This window comes from Sceloporus occidentalis, unplaced genomic scaffold (genome assembly GCF_023333645.1).
Source record: "Sceloporus occidentalis isolate IW3139 unplaced genomic scaffold, rSceOcc1.0.p SCAF_1, whole genome shotgun sequence".
Lineage (NCBI taxonomy): Eukaryota > Metazoa > Chordata > Lepidosauria > Squamata > Phrynosomatidae > Sceloporus > Sceloporus occidentalis.
In genome coordinates, this window is record NW_028316981.1 from 226750789 (window position 1) to 226766196 (window position 15408).

Consider the following 15408-nt stretch of genomic DNA (forward strand, 5'->3'; position numbering starts at 1 on the left):
CTAAGGTGAACCTATCATGGAGCTTTCTTGGCAAGAATTGTTCAGAGGGTTTTGCCTTACTCTGAAGCTAAGAGAACGTGTCTTGTCCAAGGTAATCCAGTTGGTTACTATATCCAAGCAAGGATTTGAACCTTGGTTACCAGAATCATAGTCCAACACTCAAACCACTATACAACACTGGCCTTGCAATCCTATATATGTTGACCTATTGTGCTTAATTTGGTTTACATGCTGGTAAATATGGTTAAGATTGTAACTTCATTTTCAGTCTCCTGGGATGCTAGAACATAACAACAACAATGATTATAGGTTATATAGGTGGCATATGTTTGGATGACATGACATTTGATGTTTGTGCAGTGTAATGAAAATTTGACTGTGTCAGTGGAAGTTTGCTTATAGAACTGCATGCATGTGTCTTTATGATTGCTGGTGTAATTCTGCTGCTACTTATACAGTTTAATTTTTCCCTATTCTTTTCCAGTTGATTGATTTAGTGTATATTTTGCTATAATTTGATTTAAAACAAATCTGAAGTAACAGAGTTCAACTGGGCAAGTATATATTTGAGAAACTCTTTAAAAATAACTAAGTAAACCAATAGGTACACATGCACAGACATTTATCACAAGATTGTCAGCTGTGTGGATGGTATAATTAATGAAATGGAAAGATACAAATCTTCAGATAAGGAAATAAATTTTCATGAATGTAGCCATTTGAGCAAATCACCACATTCTGCAGTACAGGTAAAAGAAGTTTTTACAATTTGCTGTTAATGTTAGACAGAATAAAAAATTGTATTGGCAACCTGTCTTAGGCAGAAGCAGAGTCTCAGTTATACAATTTTTAAAATTCCAATTAAAACTGTTTTAATTTATTTGATTATCTGAAGCATTTGGATATTTGTGGAAAGATTTATAACTGTGGTATTATTTTTATGGTATTTAAAAAACCTGTATGATATTTCAACTGAGATAGTGATGTCAAAGAGGTTTTGTTTGTTTTTTACAAAATTTTAATACATATTTTTAATGTATGAGTAAGGGGTAAAACAGACGGCCCCAACAGGGAGGCTTGGAGACACCCCTTTTAGGATGGATTGGGGCCATGGCAAACAGACGTACAGCTTCAATCCAGCCAGCTTCTGCCACAATTGTGAGCAGAAAAAAAATCTGCTCCTATTTGGGGCGGAAAAAAAGCCTCTGGAGCTGGCTTTTCACCGGCTCTGGGGCATGTGGTGTCTAAACACCATGCCAAGTTGTTTCAAAGGCGCCTGGCGTGTAATCACTGGCACGACTTCTAGGCAACTTGGGGGCATGGCACATGTAAACACCACACTGCCAAGCCATCTTGGAGCCGGCTGAAGCTGCTGGTCTGTTCCTGTCCTAAGACGTAGGCTGCAAATCTAACATTAAAGTGTGACAGTTAGCTATTGTGAACTCTTACTTATGAGTAGACACATGTCAGATTGAATTGTTAATGTGCACTGTGAATACAAGAGGTGCATGCTGAATAGAACATTGGCCGATATTGCTATACAGCATTGGCCAATACTACTTGAAGTGCTTGAGAGGCCGTCCAGCTCAGCTTGGTCCTGAAACCAGGGCGGGATTCAGAAATTTGAAGATTTATGCCTCCTACGCATGATTTTTGGAACTCCTAAAATAGAATTTTCTGTTTCCCAAAGCACATGTGTCTTTTGTATGTCTTGCACCCACTGACTGTTTCGTTTCGTTTTTAAAAAATCTTTTGTGGATTTTTTTAAAAAAATGTTTAATTAAGGGCCAGTACAGACCAGCAAAATATACTGGCTTCCCAGTGGCATGGGGACACGGCGCATGGATGCGGCATGCCCCGACGCTGCCCTGAAGCCTGCATCACACCGCCCTGCTGCCCACACGGAGGGCAGCTTTTCAGTGCTTTGGCGGTGTGGCGTTTAGATGCCATATGCCTCAGGAGTACTGAAAAGCCACAGCGGTAGAGGAAAGGGTGGCTTGATACACAATTTGAAATTATCAATATGTCCTGATTTTTGAAAAGAAATAATGTGTGTTGATACTTCTATTGTTGCTGCTACAGTTTTGTGGGCTTTTTTTAAAAAAATGTTCTGTTGTTAATGCAGTATTTAGGTCTTTAACACATGCTCCCCATAAAGAAAATGTTCAACATCACTGGGATTTTTCATATTTGGGGATTTTATTGCAAAAGCTGATGTCTAGTACTTCTGTGAAAAGAACAGAGTCCAGTATGACCTATGGCTGCACAGAAGAGTATGTAAGAAAATGTTGGCTTCTTTGTCTTGTACAAAAAAGTTCAGCTTCCAGAGGAAGTGAGCAATGTAAGCTATGCTCACATAATCCACATTTGTTGGATGAATTCTCCTGGTACACTTTAGCAATAAGCCATGCAGGAGGTGTGACTGTTTTTGGGTTGTCAGTGTTTTACCATTTAAAGGAAAAGGTGGGTTTTTTGCCAAAATAATTAACTAATTTCTGCTGCTTCTTTTTTTTTAAAGACATTGATGGAAGAAGGCTATATTACTATTATGCTATTTTAAAAATCCCATTTTTGAAAGGTGGGAGTAACAACAATTAAGCTTACTCTTACCTTGATAAGGCTGGCCAGTGCTCAGATTCCTGCATTAGAGGAAATACCACTGTCCCTCCCCTACTCTCTTCTAGTCCAACTCTACTGCCATACCTAAGCCTTCAGCCAAGGAAAGGAAATGTATATGCGTTTGAAGGCTGGGCGAGAGCCAGACCAAGGCAAACTTTTCTTCTTTCTAAGTAATTGAAAGGGAGGGTGGTTAAGAGTTCTACTCCATGAACACAAACAAAGAAAGTAATCAGAGCAATAATTTGCAGAAAGTTTGGATCAGATGCTACTCCTTGAATCATAGATTGAGAAACAAGATGGGAAAGTGATTGAGGGAAAGAATTATCTTGGAAGGAGCCATGAAGGCTGCATACTTCAGTTGTTTGTGTACTAGATGACAGAAGCTACAAAGACTGTTTTTTTGTACTGTCTGTCCACTAGACAAAAGGAGCCTTGGTGGCTGCATTCATTGCTTGTCTACAAGCCAAAAAAAAAAAAGAGTTGTAAAGCTATATATTCAGAATTTAGGCTAAGATGGTGCATATCCCTGCATGGCAACAAAAGGGTACTATGGAGAAAACCATATTAATGCTTCCACAGTATCAAAGGTGAACTGACAATACTTTTGGTTGCACTGAGACAGCTGTCACTGGTGAATGGAAAATCAGGGCCCTATTGCACTATACTGTAATAGCACTATTATTCCACCTTAACTGCCACTGTAACATGGGAGCTTATTGCACAGGGCTGCAGGAATGCAGTTAGCATGGAACGAAAGGGGGTGTGATGGGAACGGAATGGGCAAAGGACACATTTTACTGCATGCCGGAACGCCGCCAGAAATCCCCGTTCCATTCCCCATCCATCCCAGAGGAGTGAATAGTTCCTGAAAATTGGCTGCTCTGATACGGATGGGGAACAGAATGCAGACTTCCAGTGGCCTCAGTGGCGTTCTGGCTTGCAATAAAATGCATCCTTTCCCCGTTCCGTTCCCATCATGCCCGCTTTCATTCTGTGCTAGCTGTACTCCTGCAGCCCTGTGCAATAAGCTCCATGGTATGGAATCTTGGAATTTGCAGTTTAGGCAGGAGCATTTAGAATTCTCAGCCAGAGATAAGAAATAACAAATAATAGGAAAATAGTTATTATTATTCTAGAAATGAGTTGGAAAGGAATATGGACTATTGGTTAATGAAGAAAATTATCAGATAATGTATGCATCTTTAGATGTCAATAAGGAAAGAGGACTTCATAGAACGTTGATTTCCATTTATTTAATTACATCAATTCAAAAAACACAGAACGTGAGACTTCCTGAACACCATCTAGATGTTTGAACTGATCTTCTGAATTCAGACACAAACAGCTCTGGCAAGGTTCCCTCAGATGTTTTCACCACAGTTCAGCTTCTATGAAAGAAGGCATGAAGCCAATGTGTCTTTATACAGAACTTATATACAAAGTAACCACATTAATCCTCTATCTACATTATTTTCTAATGTGTGTGTCTTACATGTTTTAGATTTCCAAAAGGGTTGCTCACTTGTTTGTTTGTTACTTACTTTTTGGAATATAAATGACAATAAAAAAAAACTGAATTAAAAAAAATAGAATTCTCAGTCAGAGAGCTCTTAGGCCTCACCAGCCTACAAACCCTAGAATTCCACAGGATGCAGCCATAACAGTTAAAGTGGAATGAAAATGCTATAAGAGTGTAGTGTGATAGGCCCCTTAAAGCAGGGATGCTTTGTGGGAGTCGGATCCAGGTTTGGTTCTGGTCGATTCTTATAGAAGCTTGCTTTATCTCTGGAAGCATCAAAATTGATCTGGGGCTCAATGTGGCTGGCGTTTGAACTTTGGACAAAGCTTTAAAAATATTAATTAGACCTAGGGGCTGTCTGCACAGGTGATAAAATGTGGCTTTGTCCCACTTTGAAACCCAACTGTTTAAATGGTGCACGTAGCCAACAGAGGAGGAATCCAAGATATCATGCTTTGGGGCTAAACGCCAGAGTACATGTCATTCTGAGATGAGAGAAGGGGCTGGCATATTTGCTGTCCATAATTTTTGTTGTTGTTGCTGTCTGCCTGTGAATCAATCGCACATGTGCATGAGTGGTCATCTGCACCATCAATCCATCACATACCCCATGAAGCAACACAGAATGTTACCAACAATATAATGTATTTAATCATAACATTAACAAATTGGCCTGTCCAACAGGGGGGCATGTATGGGAGGCCTCCATGATTGTGCTGTGCCAATGGGTGCACCAGTGCACTATATGGGCCATTGATTGATTGTGTGATCAGGTGGCCAGCTGCATGGCTATTTGCATAGCATTGATTGGGTTGGCAGGTGGGTGGTACAAGGGTGGTGATTGGTGGCTGCTGGCATCTATGGGCTTATGCACATGCATTTGTGGTGGAACAGGAAAACTATAATAGAATGACACAGATTGCACCTGTGAAGGCCTCATTTTGGAGGTCCATTCTTGCAGACAAAGGGGGGCAGTGCAGATTGCCCATCCACCAATTTGACCTGTTGTGGGAACCATCAGAGTGGTCAGTGGGTGCTCTTGCAAATCGGGAAACTCTGGAGGTAATCCAGCTTTTCCCTTCCATCTGCACAGGGCCCTCAATTTGTTAGCAAAACAAAACAAAACAAAACTGGATGCAGGATTCAGATGCAGTGTAGTAGAAGAGGGAAATCAGGGTTGGAAATGCTTGGTTTCTATGTTTTACTTTGAGAACACGGTTTAACCTCAATGCCTTGCTATTCTGCAGCTGTTACTGAGATCTTTTACCTTTTTAAAACTTGCATAGTTCCATTTAATTCTATGATATTTAGTATCCAGGTCAATGTTATTCTTATTTTTCTTTTTAAAAACTATCTGAAATTTTACTAATTTATACATCTTTCTTAGCCAATTGGAAAATAAAAGTTTTGGTTCATAGGTTTGATTCTATTGCAGTTGGTTCATTTGTTCATGGAAGGACTATTTTACACCCATGATAAAGTGTGCAGAAAGTGAACCTAAATGTAAGTTTGTGGAGAGCATTGGCAGCATGAGCTTTTGTAAACTTCAGTCTACTTCCTCAGATGCTTTGGACTGAAGTCTACAAATGTCCATGCTGCCAACTTCTTTCTTTCAGTTAGTCTCAAAGGTGCTACAAGATCTCTTTACATACTAATACTACAGACTAACACGACTATATCTTTGATTTCTACTAAATGTAAGTTGTTTGTTCTGCTTGTACAACAAAGTTTGTATTGGATCTAGAAGTTATGCATGGTTATTGGAGAGAAGCAACTGTATGTGTGATGCAGCAAGTTAAAAGCAAGCAAGGAAAGAATTTAGGCAAAGCAAATTTGTATCAGGAAAAAGAGAGAACTATAGCAACAGAGTACATTTATTGTTCAAGACACAGCTTGACTTAGTGTTTCCATGTGGCTTGTTTTTTCAGATGAACTCCAAGAATACTGTTATGGGCCGGTTACAGACCGGCACTTGGGACGTCCGCAGGACGTCCCATTCTAAAAAAGGGGCGTCTCTTCTAGATGCCCCTGGGTCTAATACGGACTCTGTCCGTACAATATGGTGCCGGCCGTTCCACACGGCCGGCTCCATCTTTACGTATCGGACGCTGTGCGTCCGAACGTGTCGCGGCGTCTGTGACGTCGTGAATGCACCCCTGGCGCCTCACGACGTCCCAGAGGCGCCGCAAGAAGAAGCTCCATTTTGGAGCTTCTTTTTCGGTCCGTGTGGGAGTCGCGCGGTGTGGCTGCTGCGGCTCCCACATGGAGCAAACGGCGGCGGCGGCAGACCGCCTCAAAGCGGCGGTCTATAACCCACCATGGTTTGTGACTGAATAGTGTTTGATACTGACACAGACTGAATGACCACCTGAAATTCCTTAGTCTCTAGTTTCAGGGCTCACAATGAACTATAGTCCTGATATGCTCTTTGATAGTAGAACTTTGCATTTCTGGAAGAAAATTAGAGGTTTTCAGAACTTCATGCTTAATTCAAACTTTCAGGCCACGGGCTGGCCCAGAGATATATAGCTCTCAAACACTAATTTATCCTCATATTTCCTTCTGTTAAATTCTTCCACCTCAACATTAGGAAGAACTTCTGACAGTAAGGGCTGTTCGACAGTGGAACAAACTCCCTCGGAGTGTAGTGGAGTCTCCCTCCTTGGAGGTCTTCAAACGGAGGCTGGATGGCCATCTGTCGGGGATGCTTTGATTTGGATTTCCTGCATGGGGGTTGGACTGGATGGCCCTTGCGGTCTCTTCCAACTCTATGATTCTATGATTCAAATGTATAACTAATCACTTTATTTTACTACAGAATGGTGGTCTTGAAGCAGATCATTCTGTGGTCAAAACTAGTTTTTTGCTAGATTATTCATATCATTTTATATTATTTATATTTAAAGTGATTTAAAGTCTACATAAAAGGAGTCCAAGGACATGCCGGTGGGGCACCCTTTCTTTTGTTTCCTTGATAAAAGGGATCATAGGGCTCATTCCCAATAGGTTTAAAGTGAATTGCTGATCGGATTATATGTCTGCCGTTCCCACTTGAAACTGGCTCTGATCCTACTGTGCTTGGTTTCAACCACAACGAAGTGAGGCAAACGCAGAAGAATCTCTCTTTCCTGACACTAGTTTTTGGCTGGTTCTTTTGAAAAGACCCAAATCTGAAACGTGTTCAACAAGTGGAAATGACAGATTGAATTTGCATTGAGGAGCTGTGCCATCAATTGCCCACTTCTCTCAGTGAGCCCTAGTGCTTTGTTGCTGTTTTCGGGGCCAACTGTGGGGTATCATCTTGGGTCATTCCTCTCCCACAGCTCTCATTTTGGGCTCAGCCAAGGCTGGCAGGTGGGGCAGTCCATCTTCCCTTCCTCCCCTTGGCAAGGAGGTGATTGAGAAGCTTTCCTCTTTGGAGAAAGAGCCAAGGCAAGTTGGGAGCCCCACCAGAATCCTTTTTTAAGCATAGCTTCGCCTTCTCTTCCTTCCTCTGCTTTTCCCAGCTTGGCCATGGAAACTCATTGCGTGCCCCTGGGCAAGTCACATGCTCTCAGCTGGAGGGGGGAGGAGGGGGGGCTGAGAGAGCTTTGGCCAGGCTCCCCAGTTGAGGCTGTCAAGGGCAGGTTGGGGCCAGGGCCCTGGAGAGGTCTGGGTTGGAGCCGGGGAGCACTCTTGTCTACGGGGAATACTCTGGCCAGGCTTCCTGGTTGAGGCAGCCGAGAATGGGTCAGGGCAAAGGGGAGGAGAGGGAGATTGGCCACTACCATTGCTGCCATGGACAGCAATGTGAGGGGCACACTGGAGAGCAGCCCATCAGGAGGAGGCAGAGGAGGAGCCATTGGGGCTCAAGCCTTCCCGCCTTCCTGCCACCCGTACTCTATTGTTGTTGTTGTGTGCCTTCAAGTCTGTCATGGGGTTTTCTTGGTAAGGTTTGTTCAGAAGGAGTTTGCTTTTTCTCTCCTCCTCCTCCTCCTCCTCCTCTGTCTATGGCAGTCATTCTTCTTCTCCCCTCCCCTTCAAGTGTGAATGACAAGGGAGTAAAAGGGAAGTAAATGGCCCAGAGAGATTCGATCACAAAATAACCCAGTTTCCACACTGGGTTATTTTGTAGTGGGAATGGGCCTATAGACACTTATGATTTATTATACTTAAATGCCCTCCAAGTGTGTTGCTGTTTCTTTTGGGCTGTGTTTGATAATCATCTGAAATTTACAGCCTGAGTATTTTGATAATCAACCTGATCTTAAATATATTTATTTGGAAACAAGCCCGACTGATTTTGGTTTCAGTTACTTCTTAGTAAGTGGCTTAGACCATGGTCTAACATGATATGTATATGGTATGTTCAAAATCAAAACATGAGTGTGATCATTTGAACTTAGACTGACACTTTAACCTGTTTTTAATGAAAATACTGAAGACAATGTTTATGGTAGTCAGCATATGTGCAGCTATGTGTCCTGCATTCTTGCTCCCATTGCCCCCCCCCCATATCTCTAATACCTTGAACAAGATGGCTTTGCAGATTGATTTAAACATGTCTTAGACCTCTTCTCAACTAGAAGATGTTTTCTAATCTTTCTACATCTTTGAAGTGATACAATTATGATTTGGCTTTCAAAATATAGGGTGGTTCATTTCATATTTATTCCTTTTCTACTTTTAGGCTATGAGTGCCTTCCAAAGGTTTATTCCACTTCAGTCTTTCTGTCTGGTTTCTATATAGTTGTGCTATGAGCTGTTGAAGCAGCTTTTCCATATGCAACTAAAAGACAGTTAATGAGAGGTATAAGCACTGCTGCATTCCAGGAGAAAATTTCTCCCATAGAACTTTGTAAGTCAGCCATTGACCTTCATGAAGTACTACATCTTAAATGTCAGAGCAAAGTCCATCTGTATGGCTGCACTGAAACAATAACATCCATAACTGAAGTCATCCTAGTGGCAGTTTGTGCAGTCACACAGTGAGCTGCTCCATTGCAAGAGTCCTGAGTCCTTTTAAAGGAGTTCTGCTCCAATTGGTGGTCCATGGATCAGTGCTGGTCCATGGCTAGTGGCTGCCAGTCTGGGATAGATGTCCAGGACAGAAAGAAAGAAAGAATTTTGGGTAATGGGCCCCAAAAAGTGCCAGTCCCTGGCACAATGGGGAGAAAGCCCAACTTGCTCCCCACATTAAATAGCTTAAGTATTTCTTTAAATGGAATATTTTGTATCTTTTATTCATGGCTTCATAAAGCCTTCTCTCACGTCATGCACAAAACCAAAACAACTTGCTCCTTGATGGGAAGGAGCTGGTTAGAACTCTAAAATGTTCCTGGAATCAGCTCTGCAGAGACACAGAGAAGATGCTATGATCATGAAGGTGGTTTTCCCAGGGTGAGGCTCATCCATTGCACTCTGGGTGTGCTGACCCCTGCGATTTCCCCAAATGTGGGAAACTCGACTCCATAACAGCAAGGTGACCACTTGAAGAGCTTCAGTATGAAGTGAACAAACTATTTTTCTTTAATAGTACACTCTACAGGGGAAAGACAAGTGGTTTTTCTCCTGTTTTGTATGCAGTGTTACCTTATGAAACAGTTACCTAATTTCAGGAAACAGTATAATGAATATGAACACTTTGAAAATGGGTTGCATATTCCATTAATTGTTTATATGCAAAAGAGAAAAAAAACCTACTTATTTGGTTTCTGGCAGTTGCTTCACCAAACTATCTCCAGATGTGGCGAGGAGGTGGGGAATGAAGAAACAGGATCCACATTTTTTACTGTTACATTGAAATGTTTTGCAGCACATTCACATTTCATAATCTACATTTGGATGTTAGTTTTGTTTTGTCTTATGTGCTTATGCACTTGTATTTCATTTCCCCTTCTTCTCTGCTTGTCAATCCAAGGGCTGTATTGTAAACAGTTTTCAGCAACATCTTCCATGAACATCTGCATAATGTAATTGTAGGAAGGGAACTTGAAGGTGGAAGCCCCATCTATGATGAGAGATTAAAAATGAATCTTCCACTCTTCAAAATCATATGTTTTAAAGAAGCTCTTAACAAACCACATTACACATGTCTGAATTTGTGAAGGCTCCAACCCTTTGGAAAAGAGAAGAGCTTAGTTTTGATTTTTATAACAGGGGAATAGATATTACCTGGATTTCTGTGGTGATTACTTAGCATAGTGTGTGGTAAGTGTGGTTCTTGAATTAACTTGTTTTAGGATGCTCTTGTTTCACGGAGTTTAAAAAGCATCCGAATTCTTAAAAAGTAACAAATACTTTCTCCTCTATATGATTTTTTTTTGTTAGTGACTCTCCTTGTTCTTATCACCACCTCATCCAAAGTGTGTGTTCACAGAGGCTCCAGAGGAATCTGGCCTGTGAATGCTAGCCACATTTTAAAAATGGAGATGAATTTGGGGTGGACCTGTGTATGTCAAGCCGATCTCTGTTCACTTTAAAGTTATTTTCCAGATTGTTCAAGATACTGGATCATAATGTGTGTGTGTGTTCTGTGGTGGTGAGGGAAGGACTGTCTACTCTCACAGGAAGAAAAAAACAACTGTCCAATAAGCCTCACCCTTCATCTGAGGGTCATAGAGGAAACCTTGGCTAGACATTTTGGTGACTAATTTAAAATATCTGGCAAGACGATTGATAGCGCCTTCCTTTGTGTTGTGACAAATACATTTTGACTGCAGTTTATTAACATAATCCAACACAACCACAGACATATTGTAAGCATTATAGCATTGAATTAGAAACATTTTTTTGCACATCACAGTCTTTGTTCTTTCTCGCTCTTTTTCCTTGACAAGGATCTGGATAATTGCCTCAGCAAATGAACCACTGTGTTCAGTCTGTTTCTATAATTTCTTAAATTGTTTTTCATTGTAAAACTGAGCAAGCTTTTACTAAATATAAAAGAACCGCAGTATAATTACAGCAACAGTATATTATTAAAAAGTGTGACAGAAATGGCACTTAAACTGACAGCTACTTTCTCTTCATGTCTGTGCAACAAATTAAATATCTCCTTGAGAGCATTAGCAAGCAACAGTGTCTTTTACATAGCAGTCAGTTCTACCTAATCTAATATAATTTTATCTGTTTTTTCTCCACAGGAATTTAAAAAATGTGGTCCCTTAGCCTTAACACTGCCAGGTACTTAGATTTGGAAATATTGGTCATAGTGAGATAGAAATGGGTAGAGATGTGAATAAATCTTGCAGTTGTTTCCAAGGGCCTTGGAAGATTCTCAACTTTCCTTATGAGATATCACCTCCAATATAAGACCGAGACTTTTTGACTGGCCATGGATGCTGTAATTGATGCAAAATGTATTTTTCAAAAACTCCCATGACTTCTCAAGATTTTAGTGCCTTTTCCCTATCTAAAACTAAGCCCATACACAAATACAAACCTAGCACAACACAAAAACACAAACAACCATGTAGTGCTACAACTTATACTATAAAACTTTTACATTTTCCGTTACTGTGCATTTTACTAAATGTGCCAAAAAAGCTTGAAAAAAATTCTTAATTTCATTCAAGACCAGGATCAGAAAAGACCACCATCTTGTGGTGATCAAGAAGAAACAACGTTCAATATTTCAATTTATCACATGAAAACAAATCAAGTCAGGATTCACATCCCTAGGCATTTGGTTTTCTGAGCTGTGATAGGGGATGAGTCTAATAGCGCAGTCAGGGTAATGTAACCCTACTTTGCTGACACTGTTGCAGTTTATGGCTTTAAAGCATTTTCACACCTTTCTGAAAAACTCACACCTCTATGATAATGTACAGAGCTTTCTGTGCTTTGTATAAATGAGGCTGAGTAAATAAACAAGAAGAAAGGGGGTTGATTCCACCCCATTTCCCATTACACTTCTCACATAGAGAGCAACGTTCTGGAGTGGGTAGCTCCTGATTCACATGGAAGCTCTCTGTGTGACCAAGACACATGAAAATTCCCGTGGATCCATGGAGAACAGCAGTGGGAACCACATGGAGAGTGACAGTGGAATAGATGGGCTAGTGCTCTCATCAATTCGGGTGTTTACTAAAATTTGGTTTATATTATGGTAGCATTTGTATTTCACAGTGTGGAGTGCTTTTATCCTCTTCATCAATGACCGAGAGCAGTGGTCTCCAAACTGTGCTCTTTAAGGGATTTTGGACTTCATCTCTGAGAATCCCAGACTACATGGCATAGGGCTCTGGGAGCTGAAGTCCAAAATCTCTTAAAGGGCACAGTTTGGGGACCGCTGGTCTAGACTTAGGACTGAGCCATGAGATGGCCAAATTAGTTGATAAAAGAGAACAAAAAAGTATTGGAAATAGCTCTGAAAGGATCACTACAGAGGACTATTGTTTGGTAAATACAGTTGGCCCTCCATAACCATGGATTATTTATCCACAGATTCAAGCTTCCATGGCTTGAAAATATTAAAAAAAACTATATGTATATCATTCCAAAAAGCAAACAATGAGTTTGCCATTTTATATAAGGGCCACCATTTTACTATCCATTATATATAATGGGACTTGAACATTCATGGCTTTGGGTATCCATGGGGGGTGGGGGGAGTCCTGGAACCAAATCTGAATAGATACCAAGGACCTACTGTATAGTTCTGTGTAAAGAAGTGTAAAATGATTAATACACTTTTCCGCCGAGTTCACATATTTGCCTTTTGAAGTCTGAGTTGATAGTTACTGACCAAGAAAGCAGTCTTCAGGTTGTGGTAAATTGTGTGTATGTGTGCTTTCACGTTGACTTATGGCGGCTCCATGAAGTTCATATGGTTTTTTTAGGGGGAACCCCCCCCCCCACTCTAAGGTGGGGATGTTGAGGAACTGAAAGTAAAATGACCAATATGTAATGCCTTCTTTTAAAAATGTGAGGCTCTACCATACTTGGAATACTGTGTACACAGAATATCACTGTGACGTACTCCACTCCACACTCTACATTATATTTTTAATTCTTCACACATTCTTTCAAATTCTTCACACGTTCTTGTCCCCTTTATAATATCGGAAAGCATTTCATGTCAATTTGAGGTATTCTGTTTACCTCAGCCATCATCTGGGTTTAAGGTATTCCCTGATCTAACCTCCTCATCCGAAGCTGATAATCCATTTCAGCTTGTTTTACCATAAGTCTTTCTAACGCAATCTCTTTTTCCCTTTCAGTTTTGGCCATTTCCTTCTCCTTTGCAATGTTGGCCATTTCTATTCTTTCTTTTATTTCCGTTTCCTTTCCAATTCTGGCCATTTCTAGCTTAATTTTCCAAATCGCTACACTTTCTTGCAGTTCAGAAACTGCTGTGTCAAAACTAGCCACCATTTCTTCTCCGACTTCCTCTTCCTCTACCATATCTGGAGGTTTGACTTTTTTAGGAGGCATGTTCAAAGTATTCCCTTACCAACACCCACAACATTTACCTCAGTAAATACTTTAAAATGTGCGGTTTTCACTAAATTTAAAGACAACACTTGTATCTTGATTTCAGAATAGTGATTCCTTACATTTACCACAGACTTTTACCTCAGGAATCACTACATGTGCTTTTTCTTATTGTACCAGTCTCCTACCAATACCCAGTACGTTTACCTCAGAGACTAGTTAATTTCTGACATGGTCAGTGTCCAAGTAATCTACAAATTACCTTTCTGCTGTTACCTCAGAGATTACTCCTCTGACTCAAATGCCTAAACTTTAGCTGTTTTTTCTCTCTGTGTCAACTAGTCTCCTACAATTACCTCAGCAATTTACCTCAGAGACTAGTCTTAAAATCACACTCTAGCATGGTCAGTTTCCAAGCAATCCCCTACAAATACCCTTGTACCTGAGAGATCGCTTTACTGACACCAACACCTAGAGTTTAAGATACTAAACTTCTTATTTCAAGATTTAATACCATATTGGGTGTCTGGTAATTCGCACTCAGACCCCCTACAACCAAAGCACACTTCTGAGCACACTTCCAGCCACTGGATTTTACATATCCCGATGCTGCCACCAAAATATGCAATGCACTCCACACCACACTCTACTCCTATGATGGCAAGCTCATGGGATTTTCTATTCCCACCTCTGCCACCCGTGTTTTGTGATGTGAGTAGCGTAGTATTAAGTCAAGTCCAGGCGTGTCCTCCTTGCATCAAACAAATAAAACTTTATTTATGTTTGAAATGACTTGAAGGCACACAACAACAAAACAACGAAGTACTTGGTGATATGATTCTTAGTGGCAAACAAGGCAATAATAGTTTGTGGGCACAGTGGTGAGTGACACTCTGCGTATGCACAAAACATATTCTCCAAGAATTTTGTTCACATCTTAAGGCTGCACAAACTAATACAATTAATACAGGACAGGGAGGCACCAAGATTACATCCGCTGGACCTGTGTTAACTACAGCATCCAAGTTAGAGCAGATCCGAGCAATTATGTGTGCAAAGTGTCATGCAGATCATTCACAACCTGTTGCCGAGTGGTCTTTATTATTGTTGTGGTCTCTCCTTCTCTTACTCTCTCACCAAAAAGCAAGCTGAGAGGCTAACTTTGGGGTTTCAGGTATCAATATTCAATACATTTCCTAAACTTTTTTTTTTTTTTTTTTGCATTAACATTTGAAAAAAAGCAACATGGAAACTAGTCTGTAGCATACCAATAAAAGTCAAAACACACTCAGTTTTTTTTTCCTGTCAGTTAAATAACCTCTGAAAGATTCACATTATTGTACAACACATTTCTTTTCTAGTGCAGCAGAGAGATTCCAATAAATAGTTGCAAAAGAATAAGACTTGTTTCTTCCTTAAAGAACACATTTTTAGCTGCTCTGACCTTAGAGATTTACTGTTTATTGGTACTTCAGCTGGCTGCTTACTTCAGATAGAATCAAGGATTCTTCTCTGGAAATAAGATACAAGTTAGCAGTCTTTTTTAAAGTAAAAAAAAATCAGAACTTGTCATTGAAATCTTATAAAATGTTGTGGCAAAAGCATTACATCACACTTTTCTATTTACCTTGAAACAAAGCAGCATGTTTACTTATGCCTCTACAAAGAGAAATAATTGGATCATCATAAGCACGCACCAGATCAACTTCCTTGCTAAGAAACAACTGGCCCTATACAGACAGACCAAAATAAAGCTGCTTCGGGTCACTTTGGAGGTATGCTGTTTCAATGATGCATGTATCCTAAGTGTCCGGAAGCTGCACCAAAGCTGCACTCCAGTTCTTAGGAATGGA

General features: G+C 40.5%; 1 protein-coding gene and 1 pseudogene across 1 annotated transcript in view; both read left to right on the plus strand.

Moving 5' to 3' along the window:
* Positions 1 to 15408, plus strand: part of BNC2 (basonuclin zinc finger protein 2) — a 334091-nt gene that overhangs the window by 132139 nt on the left and 186544 nt on the right. The window lies entirely within an intron of this gene.
* Positions 9480 to 9586, plus strand: LOC149323576 (U1 spliceosomal RNA; annotated as a pseudogene).